This window comes from Bos grunniens, chromosome 13 (assembly GCF_055505025.1).
Source record: "Bos grunniens cultivar Pamir isolate PY7600 chromosome 13, Bosgru_T2T1.0, whole genome shotgun sequence".
Classification (NCBI taxonomy): Eukaryota; Metazoa; Chordata; class Mammalia; order Artiodactyla; family Bovidae; genus Bos; species Bos grunniens.
Window position 1 is genome coordinate 35,027,180 of NC_141177.1, and position 14,759 is coordinate 35,041,938.

Here is a 14,759-nt window from a genome sequence, read left to right on the forward strand (position 1 = left end):
TTTAAGTATATAGTTCAGTCATATTCAGTATATTAATATTTTATGCAACCAATCTCCAGAACTTTTTCATCTTGCAAACTTGAAGCTCTATACCCATTACATGAAAGTGAGAGTGAAAGTCGCTCAGTCTTGTCTGACTCTTTGTGACCCCATGGACCGTCAGATCAGATCAGATCAGTCACTCAGTCGTGTCCGACTCTTTGCGACCCCATGAATCGCAGCACGCCAGGCCTCCCTGTCCATCACCAACTCCTGGAGTTCACTCAGACTCATGTCCATCGAGTCAGTGATGCCATCCAGCCATCTCATCCTTTGTCGTCCCCTTCTCCTCTTGCCCCCAATCCCTCCCAGCATCAGAGTCTTTTCCAATGAGTCAACTCTTCGCATGAGGTGGCCAAAGTACTGGAGTTTCAGCTTTAGCATCATTCCTTCCAAAGAAATCCCAGGGCTGATCTCCTTCAGAATGGACTGGTTGGATCTCCTTGCAGTCCAAGGGACTCTCAAGAGTCTTCTCCAACACCACAGTTCAAAAGTATCAATTCTTTGGTGCTCAGCCTTCTTCATAGTCCAACTCTCACATCCATACATGACCACAGGAAAAACCATAGCCGTGACTATATGAAACTTTGTTGGCAAAGTAATCTCTCTGTTTTTGAATATGCTATCTATGTTGGTCATAACTTTCCTTCCAAGGAGTAAGCATCTCTTAATTTCATGGCTGCAGCCACCATCTGCAGTGATTTTGGAGCCCCCCAAAATAAAGTCTGACACTGTTTCCACTGTTTCTGCATCTATTTCCCATGAAGTGATGGGACCGGATGCCATGATCTTCGTTTTCTGCATGTTGAGCCTTAAGCAAACTTTTTCACTCTCCTCTTTCACTTTCATCAAGAGGCTTTTTAGTTCCTCTTCACTTTCTGCCATAAGGGTGGTGTCATCTGCATATCAGAGGTTATTGATATTTCTCCCAGCAATCTTGATTCCAGCTTGTGTTTCTTCCAGTCCAGTGTTTCTCATGATGTACTCTGCATATAAGTTAAATAAACAGTGTGACAATATACAGCCTTGACGATCTCCTTTTCCTATTTGGAACCAGTCTGTTGTTCCATGTCCAGTTCTAACTGTTGCTTCCTGACCTGCATACAAATTTCTCAAGAGGCAGATCAGGTGGTCTGGTATTCCCATCTCTTTCAAAGTTTTCCACAGTTTATTGTGATCCACACAGTCAAAGGCTTTGGCATAGTCAATAAAGCAGAAACAGATGTTTTTCTGGAACTCTTTTGCTTTTTCCATGATCCAGCGGATGTTGGCAATTTGATCTCTGGTTCCTCTGTCTTTTCTAAAACCAGCTTGAACATCAGGAAGTTCACGGTTCACATATTGCTGAAGCCTGGCTTGGAGAATTTTGAGCACTACTTTACTAGTGTGTGAGATGAGTGCAACTGTGCAGTAGTTTGAGCATTCTTTGGCATTGCCTTTCTTTGGGATTGGAATGAAAACTGACCTTTTCCAGTCCTGTGGCCACTGCTGAGTTTTCCAAATTTGCTGGCATATTGAGTGCAGCACTTTCACAGCATCATCTTTCAGGATTTGGAATAGCTCAACTGGAATTCTATCACCTCCACTAGCTTTGTTCATAGTGATGCTTTCTAAGACCATGAAATTCTCCAGGCCAGAATACTGGAGTGGGTAGCCTTTCCCTTCTCCAGGAGATCTTCCCAACCCAGAATCTATCCAGGTCTCCTTCATTGCAGGCAGATTCTTTACCAACTAAGCTATCAGGGAAGCCCATTAAATAACAACTCATTTTCCACTTCCCATGTTCCCCTGGAAACCACCAGTCTTCCTGTTTGCATGAATTTAATTACTGTTGATACTTCATATAAATGGAATCATACACTGTCTTTTTGTGTCTTGCTAATTTAATTAGCCAGATGTCTTCAGGATCCATCCATGCTGTAGCATGTATAATGCATCAGACTTTTCTTCCTTATTATATCTGAAAAATATTCCATTGTATGTGTATACCACATTTTGTTCATCTGTTCATCCACTGATGGACACATAGGTTGCTTCCACTTTTTTTTTTCCTGATGTTTCCATCATACTGAGTTCTGAACTCAATGTGTCCTCCAATTTGGAAAACTCGTGCTAAGTTGCTTCAGTCATGTCCGACTCTTTGTGATCCCATGGACTGTAGCCCACCAGGCTCCTCTGTCTGGATTTTCAGGACTGGAAAAGGTCAGTTTTCATTCCAACCCCAAAGAAAGACAATGCCAAAGAATGTTCAAACTACCATGCAGTTGCAGTTATTTCTTATACTAGCAAGTTTATGCTCAAAATCCCTCAAGCTAGACTTTAGCAGTATGTGAATCAAGAACTTCCAGATGTACAAGCTGGGTTTAGAAAAGGCAGCAGAATCAGAGATCAAACTGCCAACACTCATTGGCTCATGGAGAAGCCAAGGTACTTCCACAAAAACATCTAATTCTGCATCATTGAAAGCCTTTGACTGTGTGGATCACGACAAACTGTGAAAATTCTTAAAGAGATGGGAATACCAGACCACCTTACTTGTCTACTGAGAAATCTGTGTGTGGGTCAAGAAGCAACAGTTAGAACTGGACATGGAACAATGGAGTGGTTCAAAATTGGGAAAAGAGTATGACAAGGCTGTATATTGTCACACTGCTTATTTAACTTATATGCAAAGTACATCTTGTGAAATGCCAGGCTGGATGAATCACAAGCTAGAATCAAGATTGCCAGGAGAAATATCAACAACCTCAGATATGCAGATAATAGCACTCTAATTGCAGAAAGTGAAGAGGAACTAAAGAACCTCTTGAGGAGAGTGAAAGAGGTGAGTGAAAAAAGCTGGCTTGAAATTCAACATTCAAAAACTAAGGTCATGGAATATGGTCCCATTACTTCATGGTAAATAGAAGGGGGAAAAGTGGAAGCAGTGATAGATTTTATTTTCTTGGTCTCCAAAGTCACTGCAGATGATGATTTCAGCCATGAAATTAAAAGATGCTTGCTCCTTGGAAGGAAAGCTATGACAAACCTAGACAATGTACTGAAAAGCAGAGACATTGCTTTGCTAACAATGGTCTGTATAGTCAAAGTTATGGTTTTTTCAGTAGTCATGTACAGATAAGAGAGCTGGATTATAAAGAATGTTGAGAACCAAAGAATTGATGCTTTCAAATTGCAGTGCTTGAGAAGACTCTTGAAAGTCCCTTGGATTGCAAGAAGATCAAACCAGTCAATCCTAAAAGAAATCAACTCTGAATATTCATTGGAAGAACTGATGCTAATTCTGAAGGTCCAATAATTTGGCCACCTAATGTAAAGAGCCGATTCGCTGGAAAAGACCCTGATGCTGGGAAAGACTGAGGGCAAAAGAAGAAGAGGGTAGGACAATAAGAGATTGTTAGATAGCATCACGAACTCAATGGGCTTGAATTTGAGCAAATTCTGGGAGATAGTGGAGAACAGAGGATCCTGGCATTATACAATTCAAGGGGTTGCAAAGAGTCAGACATGACTTATCGATGGAATAATAACATTTCCTTGAGAGCTTTGGTTGTGATTACTTGTTCCAATTTGTCATTTATGTTACTGCTGGATGCAGCCCAGAGTCTGGAAATATGCTTATACAGGAGATGAATTGATTACAACTTGTTATTCATAGACCTTTCTCTTTCTATCTAGTTTCAAATATGGGTGAGCTTTATATCATGTAAATAGAAGGTACCTAAATAATTGGTGGCACAACCATGGTTTAGAATTGCATACAGCATCAGTCACAGTCCTACCCTCTTAACCTGAAGCTTGAGAATAAATAGGCCACACTGGTGGTCCAGCCAGAGGATTCCTGTTGGACCTTTCAGATTGTGTTACATCAGCCAAGTGACATAACACTGAGCCTCAATTTTCTCAGCAATAGAACAGGGACACTGGGTGAACTACAGGATCACCAGCAACCTCTCTCTTTATAAAGAGCCTCACTGGGTTGTTATGAAATGGAAGTCAGTAACAATGTTATGAAATGGAAGTTAGTAATAAAGTCCATAGTGGCATGTAATCAGTCAGCCATTACTATGTGACCACCAACCACAAAGTCTCATAGAATTTTTGTGAAGTGAAAGTTGGTAGTAATGGTAGTCACATTATATGAAAGTCAGCTGTTGCTACATAACAAAAAAACACAAAATCTCAATGGAACGTAATAGACATTTATTTCTTGCTCATGTGTCTGACCATTGGCTTGGGTTTGGCAGATCTAGGCTGGCTCAGCTACTTTGTTTTAGATCTGTTCCATGTTTCTCATCCTCTTGGGGCCAACAGACAATGCGGTAGGAGATAAGGATGCTTTGGGCAGAAGTGCAAAAAGAAGGCTCACATCTTAAGCCTCACATTAGTTAACATCCCATTGACCAAACAAGTAAAATGGCCATGTGCAAAATCAAGACATTGGGTAATCTACTCTGCCCACCATGAGACCATGTGGTAATAAAGGATTACCACAGGGGAAGGATGAACTGGGACCAATAGCCTGTGCAATGACCTAAATAACCATAGCTGTATAAAGACAGAAGGGATTGTCAATTGAACATCTGATGACTTTACCTTCATCTTCAGAACACAATTTTCTAATATGGAGTCTCTCTTTATTCTATTCTGTAAGTTCCCTCAAAATATTCATTCTTTGTCTCATACATACATTACTAATATGCCTATCATTGTACTTAGTGTTGTTGTTTTTTTTTTAAGTCATACCCCAAATCTGAAAGAATGTCAGGATGGAAGCACCAGAAGAGAAGAGATCCTGATGGTCCTTTCCATCCTACTCCCATCACCCAGGAGAGGAGAAAAGCTCAGTGTGCAGGCATCACTGTTTTTGTTGAAAGGAGCCAAGGAGCCTGGAGAGTGTTTAGATGTGAATTGACTTCTTATTGGTTGTCCAAGTTAGAGGTCATTGATGTCCATGATACTTTGGGATATGCCAACCTAAGGTCTCAAGAGATTCCAGGAGGAAGAAGAGCTCATAATCTCACAATGAAATCTAAATGAGTCATGGGTGTTTCTAGAGAACTCTGTGTCTTGTTTCTTTTCTCCTGTTCCTCCATCAGGGAGAAAAACTTTCCTAGCAAACATACTCACAGACAGAGACATACACCCCTCAGACTAACACCAGGAAAACTGCTAAGACGAGGCTTTGTTGACATGAGAGACTGTGATGTAGTGAGCCAGAATTGCTGCCTGCTGGGTGGAGACAACAAGGCAGTGTTAAGGGTCTGTATTTAGACAAGCACTTGAGCCCACCAAAAGTAAGAAAAACCTACCACTGTCAGTCAGCCCTGTAGATGCACCCCACTTCCCAAACAACGGTATCCCCCAACGCAGAAATGTTGACTTAAATTATTCGTGCTAATGTGAGTGTGGGATAAGGTGATGTGATTCTTGGCTTTCTGACAGGAAGCTGTGAATGATGTGGTAATGGTATATATATAGCCCAGCCTGGATGCTGGAGAAGAAAGCAGGACTGTGAAATCACAGCAGGACCCTGCCATTTGCTGCCCTGCTGAGTGCGACAGACACACACAGGGCTGTGTCCAGGTCTGTCGGCAGAGGTAACCAGACAAGAACCAGGAGTCCAGAAAAATCCTCAAGCTCCACCCAGAAGATTATATGAAGAATATCAAGCAGAGAGAAAGTGTGACTCTTTATATTTTAATTACAATAGATTATGTGTTCACAGAAGAGCTTGAAAAATAACTACTGTGTGTAGGTTTCCACCTTTCACTAACTTCCTGTGCGACCTGCCTTCCGTGTCGACATCTTTCCACTAGAGTTCGGTGGTTTTGAGATACTTAGTTTCATGAAACCAGAAAGAAAAGAAATTTTATGTTGACTTCTAAAAGAAAATAATGGCTCCAAAATTTTGGTCATCACTGTTAGAATGATCATAATATGAAGAGTATACTTTTTTAAAAATTAGTCTGGAAAATGAACTGGCCCTCAAAATATCCATAATCACCAGAGATCTGAAGGGGTTTACTACAAACAGGGGAATTAATTGGAGATGGAGTAAGAGAACCTTAAAAATCTTTGAAAATCATATCTGCTTGGCAGATGACATGGCAGAGATGTCATGCCATGTATGGCAATTCTTCCTTTTTTTTTTTCAGTCACATAGTCCTTTGGCCATAGATTTCCTGCCCCCTACAATGTTACCAAAATTCAACATGTGAAGAGATAGCATGATTATGCCAAAAAGGGTTTGATTTTTTAATTCCTATATGAAGAGTATAGTGTGATATTAAACTCACTCATTGTCACCGGAAGAATCTTCAGGCAAGCTTGAAATAAGACACAGACATGTTGCTCCATCCTAACTCGTTCAATGAAAACATCTTCTGTTGCATCCAGTGCCCTCACACACACCCAATACCCAGAAGATTATGTGTAGAATATCAACCACGATGACGCCACATGTGCTTGTTGGACATAATGAAATCATTGCTGCTCATTCTGCTGCTTCCAAAGTCATGTTAAAATCTTTCAAAAGTTTCTGCTGTGAGATGGGTTTAGGTTGAATCCCATACACAGTCTAGGATTTGGGGTCGCACAGATTCGGACACGACTGAAGTGACTTAGCAGCAGCAGCCAGCCTTTTGATTCCTGATCTTAGGTTAGTGAGACAAACAAGATGGCTTTGTCATGCAAGAATAACTCAAATTCTGAGGAGATGGAAGATGGTGGAAGAGTAAGACTGGGAGATCACCAGCCTCCTCACAAATGCATCAAAAACTTATCAAGATATGGAACAACTCCTACAAAGCAACCTCTAGGAGACAGCAGAAGACCTGGGCCCTCCAGGCGGGCAGGCTAAGCTCTCTGAAATGATAAAAAAACAAAACTCTGTAAAGCAATTATCCTTTAATTTAAAAATAAATATTTTTTAAAAGAATAAATAAAATTCTTTTTTTACTTTCAAGTTTGACACAGCACTTTTCCATTAAGCATGTTTCTTTCCACTCCTTTCCAAACCTCACAACTGATCTCAACCCCAGCAGATATTTGGTAGATCTAAGATCTAGTGAAGAAATAAGCCCTTAAACTTGACCTGTTCAGAAGTGGGCAGGGGGTGGGGGGTAAGGGAACCACCATGCTGATTTGGAAAAATCTCTTAAACTCTTTAAATGTCCATGAAAACTCTCCCACACCTAGGGTCCCAGAAAGTCTATACAAGAAACATGACAAAAACACCAGCTATAGCCCTGGTGTTTTCTTAAAGCATACATTTAGTCTGGGGATTAGTAAGGGAAAAAAGAAAAAACTGCATGAAACTGAATCAGATTTTATAGTAAGGTGGTAAAAAGCAAGTCCATTGGGACTGAATTAACTCTGGCAAATTACAGAAGAAGAAAAAAAATCAGGTAAGTCGTTTTAAATTTAAACCCGAGCAAACAAATTAATTTTGTTGTGATTCCAGACCACTTTTTGCCCTCATCTGAGGAGAAGAAGTAGTTCATTTTTACAGCCTGGGATGAACAACTGCTGGCCTTTATGCTCTCGATAATTCCTTGAGGTTGCTTTGTTTTTGTTTTTGTTTTTGTTTTTTTAACTCTAAAAATGTTTGAAATTGAACTACACCCTCATAAGCTAGAAACCTTAAATTGGTGGCAAGGCCTAGCTTCTCTCCTAGAAACATTTTTTTCCTAACATCTGACCCTAGTGACTCCTCCCCACATGACCCGTCCCATTGGATCCCATAAAGACAGGCACCCACAGCTGAATTTGAGTCCAGACACCATATTTTGGGGAATGACTAAAAATACCAGCCCACCTATTTTTAGCATGGAGAATAAACATTATCTGTGTGTTTCTTTGGCTCCCAGGAGATTGTTTTTAGTCACAGAATTGAATACCCCTCCTTCCCGCCATGGATTATTTTTAAAATGCGGGCTCAGAAATAACCCACATACACAACATCGAAGGCCTGACTGCCCTCAAAACTAGAAATATACTGTGCAGAATCAAAGCTAGTGGATTACATGTGCAATAAACAAAGGCCAGAGGCCTAGAGAACCAAAACAATTTTGCTGAAGACTTGCCACACTCTGATACTGTGTTAAAGATCAACACTTCAGGTTGGAAAAAAGCAGAAACTCATAATCTATAAAATGATCCAGGTGAGAAGTACCATGGGAATTAGGGGTGAAGAGGGAATGAAGGGATAGGATGGACTAGATTGGAAGGACTACTCAGAGGTAAAGGAAGAGGCTTCATTAATTTGATCAACTGGGAAAAAGAGAAAGCTAAAGTTCATGCCCTTTCTATTGCTTTTTAAACTGTAATATTAGATCTTCCTTGTTAAAGACTGTGGAGATACTGGTGACAAGGAAAGAACTAATGCCCAGCACTTCATTTACAAGGATCCCGGCCACAGAGCCCAAGCTTTTGAGAGCCCCCTTCTGGATCCTACCCAGCAACAACCTTCCCAATAGGACAGAATCCACGAGGCCAAGGGGATGTGCCTACGGTGCCCACACTTACCTTCTGTCATAGGTTTAAAAGTGTCCTCCAAAAACTCATATGTTGAAGTCTCTTATTTAGAAATAGTCTTTGCTGATGTAATCAAATTAGGACAAGGTCCTTAGAGTGGACCCTAATCAAGCATGACTGGCGTTCTTGTAAAAAGGGGATATTTGGACACAGACATAAACACAGAGAAAATGCTATGTGAAGATGAAGGCAGAGATCAAGGTGATGCATCTACAAGCTGTGTGTGTGTGTGTGTGTATGTGTGTGTGTGAGTGTGTGTTCGTCTCTTAGTCATGTCTGACTCTTGGCAACCCCATGGACTCTAACTTGCCAGATTCCTCTGACCATGGAATTTTCTAGGCAATAATACTGGAGTGGGTTACCATTCCCTTCTCCAAGGAATCTTTCCAACTCAGAAATCAAAACCAGGTCTCCCTTATTGCAGGCAGATTCTTTAAGGTCTGAGCCACCAGGGAAGCCCATCTATGAGATAAGAAATGCCAAAGATGTCCAGAAAAAACCCAGAAGCCAGGAGAGATGGATGGAATAGATTCTCTATTCACGGCCCTCGAAAACAACCAACCTGGACTTCCTTGGTGGTCTAGGGGCTAAGAATCCACCTGCCAATGCAGGGGACACCAATTTGATATCTGGTCTGGGAAGATTCCACATACCGTAGAGTAACTAAGCCCATGTGCCACAAAACTGAGCCCACAGGCCTAGAATACATACTCTGCAACAAGAGAAGCTACAGCAATGAGAAACCTGCACACCACTCCTAGAGGGTAGCCCCTGCTTGCCACAACTAGAGAAAGCCCCAGGCACCACAACAAAGACCCAGCACAGCCAAAAAAAAAAAAATTATTTTTGTTAAATAAATATAAAAACCAACCCTGCTGACACTTAATCTCAGACCTCTAGCCTCCAGAACTGTGAGGCAATACAGATCTGTTAACACTACCCAGTTTGTGGTACTTTGTTAAAGAAGTCCTAGCAATCTAATACACCTTCCTTCTAGACCACACCACAGTACCCAGGACCCAAGAATCTCCTGAGCCCTATTTCAGGGTCTTCATTCCTCAGTCCCCCAAGCCTTTCCTCCCACATGCAGAATGTCAAGGGCTCAAGATGTGGCCATGAGACAACTATTTGTGTGGTATATATCCCAGGGTACACGGAAGAAACCTCTGCTGGTGCAGCAACTGGAGGTGGGAGAGAAGGGATGAAGGCTGACAGCTAAAAGGCCTACAGCTGAGGTCAACTCTCCCCAAGTAGCACAATCAAACAGAGAATCCAAGTACTTTAAGAATTATAAATTTAAACCTTGCCTTCCAGGTAAAGAAGATACATTTGTCAAGATAGGAAGCAAAATTATGTTTATCTTTAAAGATCTCTTAGCTTTATTTCTAACTTTTAAATATTCCTACATGGAGTACATGAGTCTCCTTATGTAGTCTGGTCTCAGTCGCCCACAGGAGGTTAGGAGTGGGTTGTCCTGTTGAGTTCATACCAAGATGCCACCATCCACTCCCTCCATCTGAAATAACCCCCACATGGCATCAGCCTTACATTTGGAAATGTAATCACTATATAGCCAAGGGTAAACCCTGTGGCCTCCTGTCTGATGAAATGTTATTTGCTTTGCCAAAAAAAGACATGTTGAATGCAAAACCTAAAAATAAAAATTCTTTAGCTAAAATTTCCCACCAGAGATGATTTTTTTAAAAACTATCAAGTTCTAAATGAGAAATAAAAAAATGTTTTGGGAAGGTCCAGTGTTAGATAGCAAAGCAGTCTGGATCCATGTAGCTTCACTGAAGCTCGGTTCCTTAGAATTAAATGAATTTCAAGGCTGGACCCCTACCCTCCATTTCAGAGGGCTATCCTCAGCTCACTTAAAGATCTGCCAAGCCAAGACAATTTGTAGAAAAACAGAATATAGTACAAATACAGATTAACTAATGCCATGGCCTGAGATCTTGAAATCTGGAGGAAATTGATAACTCTGGACCATAGGAATCTAAGCAGGCAGTGGTGCCAAATGGCTCATGTTTTCAGGCGATTGGAACCTGATTTCGGGAGATATTTAACCAAAACAGAAGCATTTTTTTCCTTAAGAAAATTATTGAAGTAAGGATAGTGAGACCAATGGCTAAATCAAGTCATAGTGGCTCCCAAGGATATGCATAAGAGGAGAATTACATAGCAGGATTATATAATTAACTGTGCATGGCCACAGTTTTTTGTGGGTCATGTGCTTAGGCAATATTCTGAGATCAATAACTGAGAATGTTCTGAGTACACTAATGGGTGAGGGGAAAACACAACTTTAAAGTAATCAACCTCCAATTCAAATAAATAAATTTATATTTTAAAAAAAAAGAATAAGGCAAAAAAAAAAAAAAAGAAAGAAATGTTTTGGACTTGCCCAAGAGACTCCAATTAGCATTTCAACAAGAGACCGGGTTCTATTAACCAATAAATAAAATAATCCAGATTCAAGATGAAATTACATAGAAATAGTTAAATTTGTTTCTCTTTCTTTTTTTTTCCAAGAAAAAGAAAACTTGTTTCTTGACCTAGTGCTCAGTCCATGAACAGTCTGTCCTTGGAAAGCAGGAAACAGTTAATAAAAAAAGAAGCAAGCAGGCCAGTTCATAAAAGTGGGCAACAGATGCCAACACCTCATATTCTCACTACTTTCCCTTATAAAATAATAGAAAAAGCATCATAAAATCAATATTAACTTATTTAAGTAGCTATAAAAGAGCTCTCTGGTCTTTTGGTCCAACTATAAAATTATCTCACCATCTCCAGAACTGTCATTCTTTCGAGAATACCCACTGCTGCTGTCTATTAGTCCTTAATGGTAAATACTTGATTATTACTGGCGTATCTTTCTTAAGGTTGGAGAGGACTTTTTAAAACAAATCATATCAAGTATTGCAATGGAACTCTTCCTAAGTTACCAAAGGTTACTCAATATTTTCATGCAAACTCACAGTGAAACAGCAATAAAACTCAAGCATCTTTTCCCAAAGAAAACACCACATAACGTTATACAGCCAATGCAGTATCTAGAAACTACCTTCCCCAAATTTTCTTGTATACTTCATGATATACTCCAAATATTAAATCCTGGATTCCCTCACATGGTGATTTTTAGGGTAAAAAATATTGCATATACATGATTTCTGAACTTTTATGTTTTATTTTTGTTTGGCGAGTAGCTCTCAACTTCTTCTAGCTAGCTTGTACTGCCAAGATTTTTTTCTAACTTACAGTCTTTAAATCACACTCCTCTAATTTTGCAGACCCACGTTAGGAATTTTCATCAGACCTGCAGCTACACTTTTGCAAACAACTGGTTTGTTTCTTATATTATGGACACTGTCGTTCTTCAGAACTGATGGTGTTTCTCTCTTTGCCTTGGCCACCAGGCAACCTGTTCATCTCTCTTATCCCTGCTAGATGTTTTTCTACTTTTATTTCTCCTCCCTCACTCCAATTATCATCCATCATTCTTTTTATATCTTAATTGTATGATTTTTGCCTTAATTTCTTTACATAAAAAGATAGTACACACTTTTTCTCCTATTGCCCTAAAATTATCACATGAAATTATTTTCTTCTGGTTCCATCCCTTCCCCTCAACTTAGAGCAGATTTTTTTCAAGAAATCCTTTCAGAAAATCTGACCAGGTGTCTCCAAAAACATACCCACCCCTTACCTTAACTTCTTCAGTTCAGTTCAGTTGCTCAGTCGTGTCCAACTCTTTGCAACCCCATGAACTGCAGCACGCCAGGCCTCCATGTCCATCACCAACTCCCAGAGTTCACTCAGACTCATGTCCATTGAGTCGGTGATGCCATCCAACCATCTCATCCTCTTTCGTCCCCTTCTCCTCCTGCCCTCAATCTTTCCCAGCATCAGGGTCTTTTCCAATGAGTCAAGTCTTCGCATCAGGACTCTCAAGAGTCTTCTCCAACACCACAGTTCAAAAGCATCAATTCTTCGGTGTTCAGCTTTCTTTATAGTCCAACTCTCACATCCATACATGACCACTGGAAAAACCATAGCCTTGACTAGATGGACTTCTTCACCTTGTGTTAAATATGCACTTATAGCACATGTCCCAAATAGACAGCTAGACCTCTAGGTTATTAGTTACTTATGTGTGTTTTATCTCATTCTTTCATATTTTCATTGAGTCACAGTTGTTATTTTATTTCTCCTGAGGGAGGTAAAGCTCCCTGAGATGGGAGATTTGTACTTACACAATCATTGTTTGCTGTTTAACAACTTCCTAATTCCTGGGTAGCTCCCCAATGCCTACAAGTCTATTATGCACACCATTAGCTTCTCTTTTTTTCTATCCTTTTTTTTTATTATTGCATCAATGATATTTTTATTAATTTATTTATTTTAATTGAAGGATAATTACTTTACAATATTGTAGTATGTTTTGCCATACATCGACATGAATCAACCATGGGTATACATGTGTCCCTACATCCTGAACCCCCCTCCCACCTCCCTTCCCATCCCATCCCTCAGGGTTGTTCCAGTGCACCAGCTTTGAGTGCCCTGTTTCATGCATTGAACTTGGACTGGTTATCTATTTCACATATGGAAATATACATGTTTCAATGCTATTCTCTCAAATCATCCCACCCTCACCTTCTCCCACAGAGTCCAAATGTCTGTTTTTTATATCTATGTCCCTTTTGCTATCTTTCATATAGGGCCATTGTTACCATATTTCTAAATTCCGTATATATGTGTTAATATACTGTATTCTTTTTCTTTCTCACCTGCTGCTGCTGCTGCTAAGTCGCTTTAGTCATGTCTGACTCTGTGTGACCCCATAAACGGCAGCCAACCAGGCTCCCCCGTCCCTGGGATTCTCCAGGCAAGAACACTGGAGTGGGTTTCCATCTCCTTCTCCAATGCATGAAAGTGAAAAGGGAAAGTGAAGTCGCTCAGTCATGTCTGACTCTTAGCGACCCCATGGACTGCAGCCTACCAGGCTCCTCTGTCTTGGAGAGGGGTGCCATTGCCTTCTCTGTCTTTCTGACCTACTTCACTCTGTATAACAGGCTCCAGTTTCATCCACCTCATTAGAACTGATTCAAATGCATTCTTTTTAATAGCTGAGTAATATTCCATTTGTATATGTACCACAGCTTTCTTACCCATTCGTCTGCTGATGGACATCTAGGTTGCCTCCATTTCCTAGCTATTGTAAACAGTGCTGTGATGAACACTGGGGTACACGTGTCTCTTTCAATTCTGGTTTCCTCAGTGTGTATGCCCAGCAGTGGGATTGCTGGGTCATATGGCAGTTCTATTTCCAGTTTTTTAAGGAATCGCCACACTGTTGTTTATAGTGGCTGTACTAGTTTGCATTCCCACCAACAGTGGTTCCCTTTTCTCCACACCCTCTCCAGCATTTATTGCCTGTAGACTTTTTGATAGCAGCCATTCAGCATGAGATGGCACCTCATTGTGGTTTTGATTTGCATTTCTCTGATAATGAGTGATATTGAGCATCTTTTCCATGTGTTTGTTAGCCATCTGTGGGAGAAATGTCTGTTTAGTTCATTATTAGCTTTTAACAGTAATAGTCAAGGTAAGGTAGGTTATACTACAATAAAAACAAACAAACAAACAAAAAATTCCCAGTGGCTTTTCACACCAAAAACCTTATCAGTCAAACAAAATAAACCTCAAGTCCAGGTGACCTTCCAGGCCAATCATCCTCCAGCTGGTGCTTGATTTATAAGGCAAATTCATAATAACATGAAGGTATATTCATGATCAGAAAGAGGAAAAGAGAAACAGGAGACTTTAGAAGGTCTGAAAGCAATAGACTTCACTTATACTCATATCTTACTGGCCAGAACCAGTCATATGACCTGCCTAGCTTCAAAATGTCTGAGAATATAATCTACTGTGTGCCCAGGGAAGAAAGGAGAACCAAATGATAGTGAGTCCTAGTGACATCTGCAGCAAGTTGCTCACTTGTTGCAAAAGTTTAGGAATAAATTTCAGCTATCACTAGATTATATTATTTTAAGTGATTAAATCCAGGTATGTGTCAGCTATTATTAATACAAGACAGATATAATCAAGCCCATTCTAAACTAAAACAACCATTTCAAGCAACCAACAGACACTTAGTGATCACCAACTGCATGTGA